The sequence below is a fragment of the Nycticebus coucang genome, chromosome 19, assembly GCF_027406575.1.
Source record: "Nycticebus coucang isolate mNycCou1 chromosome 19, mNycCou1.pri, whole genome shotgun sequence".
Taxonomy (NCBI): Eukaryota; Metazoa; Chordata; class Mammalia; order Primates; family Lorisidae; genus Nycticebus; species Nycticebus coucang.
Genome location: NC_069798.1, coordinates 38837958 through 38850676, shown reverse-complemented (window position 1 = coordinate 38850676; position 12719 = coordinate 38837958).

The following is a 12719-nucleotide window of genomic DNA, read 5'->3' as shown; positions in this document are numbered from 1 at the left end:
CAGTCCACACTATTGTCTGCTTCTCTTCTCACAGGCCCAGCTGGAGCTAGGGGAAATGCCCTTGCCCACCATCTCAATCCACACATAGCTAGCTTCTGGAGCAGTACTTGCCAGACCAGTTGGAGTCAGGGGACCATGCTCCCCTTTCCAGTCTCAGTCCACTGCCAGGCAAGCCTCTGTTTGCAGGCTCTGTTGGAGTCAGGACACCGGGCCTGCCATCTGCTTTCAGTCCACACACAGCTAGCCTCTGCTTTCCAGACCAGTTGGAGTCAGGGGACCATGCCCCACCTGTCAGTCTCAGTCCATTGCCTGGCAAGCCTCTGTTCACAAGCTCTGTTAGAGTCAGGGCACCACACTCTGCCCCACAGGTCTCAGTCCTCAACTGGTAAGCCTCTGCTCCAGCTGGAGGCAGTAGAGCAAGCCCTAGCCCTCAGGGCTTGGTTCACACCTAGTAAGCCACTACTTGAGGGTTCTGTTGGAATCAGGAGACCATGCCCTTCTCTCAGGTCACAGTCCATGCCTATCAAGCCTCTGATCACAGGCCCAGCAGGGACCAGCCCTGTCTGCCAAACTCAGTACGCCTAGGGTAACCACTCTTCTGCTGTGAGTGCTGTCAGACCTGGGGGCTCTGCACCCAGTCCCATCAGACACAGCCCGAACCGAGGGTCAACACTACCACTGGCTGGGCATAGTCATAACCAGGAGACTGCTCCTCTTCTCACCGAGTGTCCCTTTCTTCCCACACCCTCTTTCTTCCCCATTAGTCACAGATTCAGTCCTAATGGTTGGTGGTCCACACTATGCCCAGGTCTCTCAGGACAAGACCAAACACTCTACGCTCTGCAGGGGGCAGAACTTCAGACCACCATGCAAGGGGGAAAGGGTGGACTCGGAGTTTGGACTTGCGGGGGAAAATATCTGTTCAATTATATGCTTGGTGGGGTGGTGTCTAGGTTCATAAGTGGGACCTTCCTGGAGAAAGAGACCTGGAGTTTAGTGCCTGTCTCCAGCGAGGTAAAATGAGAAGTCTTTTGTTCCCTGTTCATTTGCAGATAGTCTGTAGCAGGCCTCCTGTTTGAGAGAGGGGTCTCCCATCTTCTAGTCAATAGGCTTTGTACCTATAATTTGTTTTCTTGAATGCTCTTCCTTGGAGTTATAGCTTGCTGAAGTTCTGTCTTGGCTCAGCTTCCTGTCTTTGGCTTCGTAGAGTCTGATTCTATCCAGTTTTTCTTCCTTTGCTCAGGAGCCTCTGACGAGGGTTGCTACCAATTGACCATCTTCCCAGAATCTTCTAGCAACCTGAATACTCCATTTTCAATCTGTGTTTGATTGAAAAAATTTCACATATAAATGAACCCACACAGTTCAATCCTATATTGTTCAGGGGACAAACACACATTTACTGCAGGTGTGTTCTTCTCCGATAGTCAGCAAAGATGAAGAGCAGAATGTAGGCATGCACTATCTTCCTCACATCCTTTATCCCTGTGTCTCATCTCATTTGTGTTTGGGTATCAGTGTGTGCCCATCAAGCACTGACATGTTAGGTTCTGGCCAACATGAACTGCCCACCTTTATGTATGTGCCACTGCATCTCATTTCTGTCCCAAACAAGTAGGAAATATTTCTTTTTATAAGCAGTTAGTTTCCTTTATGAAACTATATTAGAAATAATTGATTAGAATATAGTCAGTGTGTAACTATAGATTGAAAAATTTATGATCTTTTTTCCTGTCACTAAAGTTGCCTTTAACATTATATAAAATGAAGCTTATATATATAAGCATATATATGTGTATATATATATATATATATATAGAGAGAGAGAGAGAGAGAGGGAGAAAGAGAGTATGGAGTAGGTAGAAAATTATATATATATATATATATATATATATAGAGAGAGAGAGAGAGAGAGAGAGAGAGAGAGAGAATGGAGTAGGTAGAAAGAGGTAGAAGGAAATGAAGCAGAAAAGATTGAATAAGGGTAAAAGAACACAAAAACATTTAATGAGTATGAGTGGTATATAGTATTTTGTGCTTTATTCTATGAAAAACAAGGAATCTCCCATTTTTTCAAAGGGGTAGATATTATGTGACTTGTGACTTCAGAAAATAAATTGTGCCACGATGCAGAGAAAATATTATAAAGAAAAAATAATAGAACAGGTGGGAGTCCAGTGCCACAATGATCAGGGTGAGCATTGTCAGGGATCTGAATAGGAGCCACTGCAAGAGCAAGTCCATTCTATGCACTACACAGGTCACCATGGCTGTCTGGATGCAGAAGAGGGAAGAATAAAATGATGCTGAGTAATGGATTCATGACAATGAATACTGAAGAAGTGTCATCTCCCAAACAGAAAGGTTGGTGGGTATCAGGCCAATATACACAGCCATGACAGTTATAGCAAGAAAGTTCATTACTTGGCATAAGTAAGGAACACACAGAGAATATTCCCAAAGTAGTGTGTACTAAATAACTGGGTTGGGTCGGATTTATAGTCATAGGGTAAAGAGGGGTCATCTGGTAGGATCTTGTGATGAGGTGATGCTAGCTCTGGCCGGAGCTTGCCATGGTGTCAGTCTGACTGGATCCTGGGCCTGCTATGTGGTGTCTGCTTCCTAGTTCAGTCCCCACTTCTCTGTCCAGGCACGTAACCTCCACGCATGGTTTCACACTCAGTTCTCTGACCATGCTCAGCTCGTATGACCTTTGACCTGTGGGCTCCTTACAAATAAAAACAACTCACAACTTAGTTACATAAAAGTTATATGATATTGGTTTTATGTGTATAAAACAGCATACACTTGAAGAGCAATGGTGGCTTTCTGTTGCTGTGGAAAACTTGGATGTGTAGGGTCAGTTCTGATGTGAGAAGGTAAGAAACACTGTGGCGAGGAAACCGCTTCATTTCCTTCCTCCAAATATTCATAAATGCTCTCTCATCACTCTGTAGCTGAAGTGATCTGGTAATCATGTCTTGTATTACGGGACAGTGTTTGAATTCTCAATGTCTTTCTATGAGTGCTGTTTTATTTTATGGTTTTTTTTTGTTTGTTTGTTTTTTGGCCGGGGCTGGGTTTGAACCCACCACCTCCGGCATATGGGACCGGCGCCCTACTCCTTGAGCCACAGGTGCCACCCAAGTGCTGTTTTATTTTAATGAATGTCATTAGCTTTCACTGGGGTATGATTTGGGTATGTCATATGGAGTCAATGACTCTTAAGCGGGCCTCTACTGCACCAAAATGCATATGAACACTTTAATTATTCCTAATTGAAGCAACACCATCCATTATCCAGTTCTGTATCGCAGTCATATGAACATTTTCATGTTAATCAGTGGTGAAAGGCTTTTTCTCTGTTTTCAGAATTTCATGTCTTGCTAATGAAATGTTTCAACACAGAAATGTAAAAGGAACTTTTGATATCACCTATTTTATTATTCGATCTTTATGTAACATTCCCCCAGATTATAACCATTTTAAACTAGTAGTATTGTTTATTGTTGTATTAGTACATGATCCTGTTAAATACCCTATTCAAGTGCTACCTAAAGCTCCTAGAGGACATGTTAACTTGAAGCCTTTGAGAGTAATGTGGAGATTAATTAAGTCTGTTACATTAAATCGTCCCATTGGTATGATTTTTGAAGTGCCTGCTCAATCTTCATTTGGCCCAATTAATAAATTAGGCTCTTTTAAAAAATACATTGTATATGAAAAAAAGAAAAATTTTCACCAAACATAAATAGATACTTACAGAATAATTTTTCAATTTTTCTAAAATGTTAATCTAATTATATTATAATTATGCTAGATTAGTCTATTTATAGCTTTTACCTGCCCTTAAGTATAGCATTAACATTTCTGTAAGATAACAAGAGGGAGAATTGATATCCTTGTTGTCACATGACTGAAACAGCTTTTTTGTTAATCATTACTTATGGTAATGAACTATTTACTATAGTACTATTATAGGTATGGTAGTTAATGAATAGCCTCCTTTTGCTTTATAAAAACAAACCTTGGCTCAGCACCCATAGCTCTGTAGTCAGGGGTCTGGCCACGTACACTGAGACAGGTGGGTTCGAATCCTGCCTGGGCCAACTAACCAACTGCAACAAAAAAACAACTAGGCATGTGGAAGGTGCCTATAGTCCCAGTTACTTGGGAGGATGAGGCAAGAGAATTGCTTAAGCCCAAGAGTCAGAGGTTGCTGTGAGCTGTGGGGCCATGGCAGTCTGAGGGCAACATAATGACACTGTCACAGACAAAAACAAAAACAAAAGCAAACCTTGAAGAAATAATTTAGACAAGACAAGAAATTTGAAAATATAGCAATGCATTGAAACAATCTCTGAGTTTTTGTTTAATATTAAATGTCAGAAATACCAAATGGTATCTGTGATTCCCTTGGGATTCTTATATCATAATCCTGATATTAATCCACAAACAGACAAGTGCTTAGAAATCATTGATAGAATCAGCTATAATGCTTCCTATTAGTATTCCTGAAGCAAAGTGCTCAGTTATGCTTTCAAGATGCCATGCTGCTGGAAAAAGTCAGCACAGTTTAGTGTTCAGGAGCAAGGAGTCTATAGCTAGATGGCTTGGGATTTAATTTGTTCCCTGTTTTCCTGTAGTTGTGCTAAGTGACTGAACATCTCTGTGTCTCACTTTCTTTTGTGTTTTCTTATAGTGATTAAAGGAGTTAATATGCCTGGCTTGGGTTTAGAGTTATATAAATTGTTTGTTGAATGAATAAAGTATTTTTTAGGATAATTTGTAATTACACAGAATTACATAAATTTCATGGCATACCTTGACCTCCATAGGAAATGAAGCATCATACTAAAGCCAAAGTTTAGTCACACACCAGTGAACAGTTCATTGGCCAGAAATGGTTTTTCTGTTGTAATTATTTGCCACCTGTAAGAAAGACTCGGATCCCACTTCAGGTATAAATCAGATGGTGATTTATTACACCTGCACAGAGGATCATGGTGATTTATTACACCTGTGCAAGTGGGCTGCCACCCAAAGGGCCAACGGCCCCGAAGAAAAAAGCAGGTTGCCTTTTGTACCTTTTTCTTGCCATGCAAGCAAGTAGAAACAAAAGTAAAAATGTGGCAATTAGCTGGGGGGAGGTGGTTTACAGTGTTGGCTCAGGGGAGCTACAGTGTGGTGGTTGGCACGAGGGTGGGGTTACAACGAGTCAGGGGGTTTGGCACCAGTTACAGGGAGTCAGGGGGTTCAGCTGGCATGGTGACAAACTTGGCCTGGGAAACTAAGTTTGAATAAGCTTCTTACCATTGTTTTACCTATGGGTAGGGAGTTGGGGTAACTGGGAGAACTTCCCTGTTCTATGAGGGTAAGCTTTCCCATTGTTTTACCTGTTGGTAGGAGTTCTTGGGAACTCAGGCAACTTCCTTGTTCTATTCTGAAACCTGTTTGAGGAATTAACCAAAGGAGGGGTTTGAGATGTGCGGGGACTCAGACTGAGACAGTTGGGGTCCTTTTAGAGGTCCTTGCTGGGTCGGTTACCACATTTCTTATATTCATTGATTCAATAGCTATTCCTACAATAGAAGAGACTCTGGTCTCAGTCCCCAAATTGCAAGAATTAAAAATACTGTCGGTATTGAAGGAACTAATTATTTGAGGTACCAGTAAGTAAATTAATAATTTCAACATGACTTGATAAATACAAACATAAAGTACAAGTAGGAGTTGCGGGTACAAAGCAGTGGGTATCAGGAAAGGTTGAAATGTTTGAGTCGAGTCTTCAAAGAACTACATGAGTTTATAGGAAGATCAATACGTGGTGGTCAGCAGTGCCGAGTAGTTTTTGTTCTTCCTCTGGAAGATACTTTCTCCCTCCTTCCCCTCACTAGGGCAAGCAGGGTATAAACTATTTTTGCCCCATGCACTGGGCTCTTTCTTTTCTCTCTGGCACTATGACTGGCACTAGAAGGTGGCTTCTCTGCCTGCTGGATCCATGTGTGGCAACCAAAGGACAATGTGTGTTATAGATAAGAAGTAAAACCTTGCTGTTATAACCTGATATTTTAGGCTCATTATCATTATTATATTATTTCTATTTTTATTTTGTTGAAATAGAGTCTTACTCTGTTGATCCAGCCTAGAGTGCCAGGGTCAGCCTAGATTACAGCAACCCCAAACTCTTGAATTCAAAGGATCCTCTTTCCTTAGTCTCCTGAGTAGCTGGGACTACATGCTCAGCTAATATTTCTATTTTTAGAAGAGACAGGGTCTTTCCCTTGCTCAAACTGGTCTCCAACTCTCAAGCTCAAGGAATCCTCCTGCCTTGGCCTCCCAGAGTGTTGGGATTACAGGCAGGAGCCACTACATCTGACCTATATAATTTTTTAGACATAGGATAATTCAGTGCAGAAGCGCTAGAGAGAGATGCAGGTAAATGAGGCCTGAGTGTGTGACTTGGAGTTTTTGAGAAAATTAATAATGGTTCATTGGAGCATGAAGTGAATTGTGAAATCTGAGGCTCTTGAAAGAGGCAAGATAAACTTATAATGACTTCTGTGTGGAAGTCATATATTGGGAAGTGAGATTTCAACAAGGGGTTTTAAATTGTAGAACAAAACAGTAAGATTTGCTAGCTATTATACTAAAATGAATCAATCTTTTGACAGTGTGGAAGTTAAATTCCGGGAAACTAATTTTGAAGTCAGGAAAAGGAGCTGGTAACTTGCTCATCTTACTGATTTTTTTCTGCCAATTTCTCCTGTGCTAAAGACAATCTTCCCTGACAGTGATTAATACCAGGCCTCAAGGAGTTTCAAATGGAACAAATTCTGTAAAGTGTCAAGTCAGCACAGAGCACATTGGCTGTGTGGTAACTGGGAGTAAATGTCAGGCCCCTTTCCCTGAAAGATTCATGACTGTTACATGCAGGATAGATATATTAGCAGCACTTGTAAAGAGCTTTCTACCTCTCTCCACTAGCTTGGCTCACTGCTGGGCTTGCTTTTAACATAAACAGAAATATGTAGCTGGAAAATAAATGTTATAGTGGAAAAATACGAAGCCATGACTTGCCTTATTTTTATAATCCTTAGATCATGACAAAGACTCTCCTGGACCAAACATTAGTCTAGTCATGCCCCTCTGAGCCCTCTTCCCAACTAGAACTCAGCCTTGCTCTCAATCCTTGCCAAGGCCTATTTTAGCAGGAATCTTGTTAGTCAACTAACAAGAATCCACCTACCTTGAGTTCTTTTCTTAGTAATTTTCTATCCACCAACACCCTTGCTTGCTTTTATTGACTATAGCTCTCCAGCTGTCTTTTGTTGTATTTAAAGTTAAACACAGTAGTGGGATTGCAGGATCAAATGGGACATCTAATTTTAGCTCTTTGAAGATTCTCCATACTTCCTTCAAAAAGGTTGTATTAGTTTGCATAAGGACATTTGCACTAGACTATTTATTGCGGCTCAATTTATAATCTCCAAAATGTGGAAACAACCTAAATGCCTACCAACCCAGGAATGGATTAACAAGCTGTGGTATATGTATACCTTGGAATACTATTCAGCCACTGAAAAAGATGGAGACTTTACATTTTTTGTACTAACCTAGATTGAGTTGAAACACATTCTTCTTAGTAAAGCATCACAAGAGTGGAGAAGCAAGAATCCAATGTATTCAATCCTAATATGAACGCAGTAGATGATGTATTACAACGTGGGGGGATAGCAAGTGGGGAGGTGGAGGAGGGAGGGAAGATGGGAGGTCATGGTGTATAGCACCTTGGGGGCGGGACACAATTATAAGAGGAACTTTATGTAACAAATGTAATTAGTGTAACCTAATAATTTGTATCCTCAATGAATCACAAACAATAAAAAAAGAAAGTTAACCACAATCTATCTCTTCTATTGCAAAAGTCTTGACACCTCATGCAAATGTCCTGCTTACAGTCTTTCTTACTGTTTAACAACTGTCAGAATATTTTTTTCGTTGATAATCACAGGCACTGATATTTAGGCTTTGAAGACAATGGGCTCAGTGATTTACGATTTGTGAAAAAGAATACAAGTACCAGGTGCAAAGGGAACTGGTGAAGCAGAGGCTACAGGACAGCCAGGTTTTAGTTAGAGCAAGAGGCCAAAAGGCTTTTTAAAAAGTGCATGATGAAGCAAGCATTTTTCTGGAGTGTGAATTCCAGGAGATGCTGTTAATGAGTGTGCAGTTTGTGAAGGGCATAATCATGGAGATATTCAGAATCATAGTATGAAACCGTGGAATATTTGGGTTCATATAGGAATCTTAGATTTCTTTCAGACCTCTGGGAAATAGAGATTTAGGACCTTATAGAATTAGTTGTATTCATCTCACTAACAAAGGCATTCAACTTTTGGCCTCTTTTTAGAAGTGTTTCTGTAGGCTGTTCCAAGGATGAGGCCTGAAATGGTACCACTGGTAATCTTTTATATTTTAATTTTATCTGATAATCATTCTAAAAAATAAGAAACTATACATTAAACCTACATGGAGCTGAGTGAAAAATAGAACAAATAAGCCAATGTTGCGTGACCGGAGACGTGAACGAACAGCAGCTTTGCCGTGTAAACTCGCTCCTGTAATTATTAAGTCAAGAAACAGACTACACATGGTTAGATGAGATGAAATGGCATGTAGCAAAATTCTTTATTCCAAGTTTTAGTTTTATACTCTTCCAGTCATGTACACACCTAATCCATTATCTATTAGTGTCATCATTTTATCTTCTTTTTTACATATCTGTCGTTTAACTTGAAAGGAAATATTTATCATATCAATGCAATCACTTGTGTAGTAGATCTCTTCCTCTAAACAGTGACTAGGTTTTGAGCAGGTATCTAAAAGGAGATCACAAAGACGAAAGTAGCCACAGGGGAATTGAATATCTTCAAGCATTCACTCAGTTTACTCAGTATGAAGTAATGACTGGGACCTTCCTTCAGGGCAGAGCACCTATAGACCTCTGACAATATGTTGTTAACATATGTCAATCTTCTGGCCCTATCTCTGAGGAAGGGCGGCATTCCCTTTGATCACAGGCTTCATGGGGTGTACTGCTTCAGAGAAAAGGCCTAAGAAATTCGTAACTCCAAAAGCCTAACTCTGCGAGTAACCCAGGGGGGCCCAAGCCTCTTAAGCCTCTGGAAGAAAAGCATGTCATTTTAAACTCACGCTGAATTTACTTTGTGTGCTTGATGTAGGATATGTTTATTTTTAAATGTTATCCTACAGCCAAGATTCATATTTAGGCAGTAATTATTATGAATAAGGTTTGATGAAAAAAATTTTAGCTGCTTTTGAGATGTGTTCTATGTTTTTGTCAGCCACCAAACAAGGAGGAATGCAGAACCATAAACTCTACTTAGGTAAGTTGTAATTATTACTTCAGTTTCTTGCACCTATTGGGGTTGAAAGATAATAGGATTTGGAGTTACACTATTAGCTTATTTGGAAATATTTTCTCTAATGTTTTGTTTGTCAGCCCAACGTGTACATTACAATCACCTGGGAACTTGTCAAAACAACTGATACCCAAGACCACAATAGAAAAACTATGCTAGAATTTCTATTTTGTGGTCCAGAAAATGGTAATTTTTCAAAGTTCTCTTTAATATTTTACCATGAAGTCAACATTGAAACTCTTTGCTTTATGACTTACTGGTAATATCCATTACATAAGTAGCAATGCAGGTAGCCACCTTTAGCTTCTGTTTTGCCTACCTAAAAATAGGAGTAATTACCTTACTTAACTGATTATTGCAGAATGAAAACATAATAATTCAAAACTTAGCTTAAATGTTTTAAATAGAATAAATACAGTGCATCAATCGCAATACTTTGCTTTCCTATAATCAACTTGCTTGCCTCAGTAGAACTTATGAGAAACGCCATCACACAGACTGCAAGTGGTTTCAGAATGATGATGTGAATGATGATTGGTTAATGTGATGTCTGTTTAGTCAACACATAAGTGATTCAAAACCAAATCTGGGGTGGAAAGAGATACAAGTAACTTCGTCTATGAAGGTTATCATGTTTCATTTTTAAATTGTTTATTTTGATATAATTCCGATTTAAAAACATATACAAGTAGTGCAAAATTTCTGTACATGCTTTACCCAGTTCACCCATGATTTAAATTTTGCCTTATTTAATTTAGAATTTATCATATATTTATGTTTTTATGAAGATTTAAATATTTAAATTTTACTTTAAATATTTTTACTTTTACTTTAAATATTTAAATTTATATTTCCCCAAAACAAAGACATTTTCTTACAGAACCATATTAGAATTATCTAAATCAGGAAATTTAACATTGATCCAATAATTGTATCTAATCCATAGTCCATAATCACAGTTCACTATTATGGTAACTGCAGATTTGGATGTTACTTTCTAGATAAGATTTTCTTGAAGATATAGTTCAGTATATATAAAATGAATTGCAAAACGTATCAACCTTAAACACTATAACTTCTCCACCAAGGAAATGTAGCTGCTCCTGAATATAAACTGATGTAATGTTTATATTACAAGGCCAGACTGTATTTATAGACATCAGATAAAACTGCTGTACCTTGCTTAGTTCCTTCAAAACCTTAGATGTCTCCTGCCATCTGTTAGTACACATACAGTGGAGTATTTACACTAATTCCTTCACCATTCTTCTTGACCAGTAGCAGAATCAAACTCAGTAAATATTGATTGGTAAAATTAAAAAAATTAATAAAATTAAAAGCCGTAGTTTCCACCACCATTAATGCCCCCCCTCCTGTCTATACATTCACAATCTATCACTCTGTTGATTATCTGATTATTTTTCAATAATTTACTCAGAAATAGTTGTTGAGATTCTATCATTGTGAAACTATGAACTGAGGCTAAGAATGTAAAGTAAACAACACAGATAAATGCTTATATCCCTGTGGATTTCATTACAGTGAAGGATAAGTTCTGTATAAGTAAGTCTTTTTTTCACTTGGCCATATTTAAATACTGGCATGTGCATATCGAAAATTTTGCATCTCATGCTATTGTATGAATCTCTAATTGTTTTGTTTTTCTTTGGTGAGGGGGGAGATGCTGCTTGTTAGTTACAAGTTCAAGGTTTGGGGCCAAGTTGTCTGAGTTTGAGGACTCTGTACTTGCTATCTGTATTAGAGTGAACAAGTCTTTAATGCTGTAAGTTTCCCTGGAATAGTGGTAAGGGCACCTATATTATAGGGTTAAAGGAGATAATGCTTGTAACACACTCAACAGACTGTCAGGTGCAGGGTGAACATTTATAGCCATTGGTTGTTAGGATTAACTACAATGTATTAATTTTGAATCCAGTAATTTTCACTTATACATTTTTTCTTAAGCTATAACAATCAATATGCCACTGCAGTTATAGAAAATTACCAGCAAATTCCTGATTAGTAAATAATTGATTTGAAAGAAATATAAAACTGTGCAGAAAAAAGGCTTATCCACAAATGATATTGCCAAATAGTTACACAGGACACAATTTATTCCTTTTCACTGGTGTATGGGAAAAAGCTAATTTTACTTTTTGAACATCTATTTTAATATTCTCTTTTTTCCATTCTGTTGAGGTAGCATGTCTCTGTTTAGAAATTATTATATAATATTATTCATGCCAACATGCAGCAAAAAATAAATATATACATTTTTCCATAGCTATTACAAAATACATTTATGTGTAGGACACAAGAATCTGGATAGTGTTTGGTAGCAAGTCTCTTAAGTTTAGAAAGACTTTGACTTTGATGAATAGAAGCTCAAGTTCGAATCCTGAAAAGCCAAATTAATAGTATCAACATCCATAAAATAGAAATGGTAATAACCTACCTTACAAGTTGTCGTGATGCTCAGTGAGACACTGTTTATGAGATCCAGTTAGTGTTAATGAAATAAGCTGACTAGCAAAATATGCTGATTGTTAACCTTTAAACTGACATGTTCTAAGGGGCACGATTCAGACTTTTGGAACTCTTTTATGTGGAAAGACAACAGAATAAAGACAACAGTTAAGTCAATGGGTATGCTGTAAGCATGGATAGTGTAGAACAGGATTCTTGTTGCTTTGAACAGTAGTTTTAGGTTCCATTACACCTTCCTTTGTAATTAAAAGGAAGGCCAGAGTGTGCCAGTGGAAAAGTTGCAGTGCACACAGCAAACCCTTAGTGGGAGAGCACCTGCCTTCCCAGATTAATTTTCAGGCATGAGATTACATGATTGTATGGGCTGGCAAGTCAAAAATTGGTAGGGCAGACAGCAAGTTAAGCAGAGGGTGATGTTGTAGCTTTGAGATTAATTCATTTTTCTGTAAGAATTCTTAGTTTTTGTTAGTAAGGCCTTGAATTTATTGGCTGAGACTCACACACATTATTGAAAATAATCACCTTTACTTAAAGTCAACTGACTGTAGATGTTAATTACATCCGCAAAATGCCATCAGAGCAACATAGAGACTAGTGTTTGATCAAATACCTGAGTACAGTAGCCTAGGTCACACTTAGTAAGTGTGACAACATGTGTGTGTGTGTGTTGTGTGTCACACAACATGACAACATGTGTGTGTGTGTGTTCAGACCACAGGTTTCTGCCTTTTCACTTATAGTGCACTGCGATCCTATAGAACCTCAAATGTGTATGGTATTTAGAAA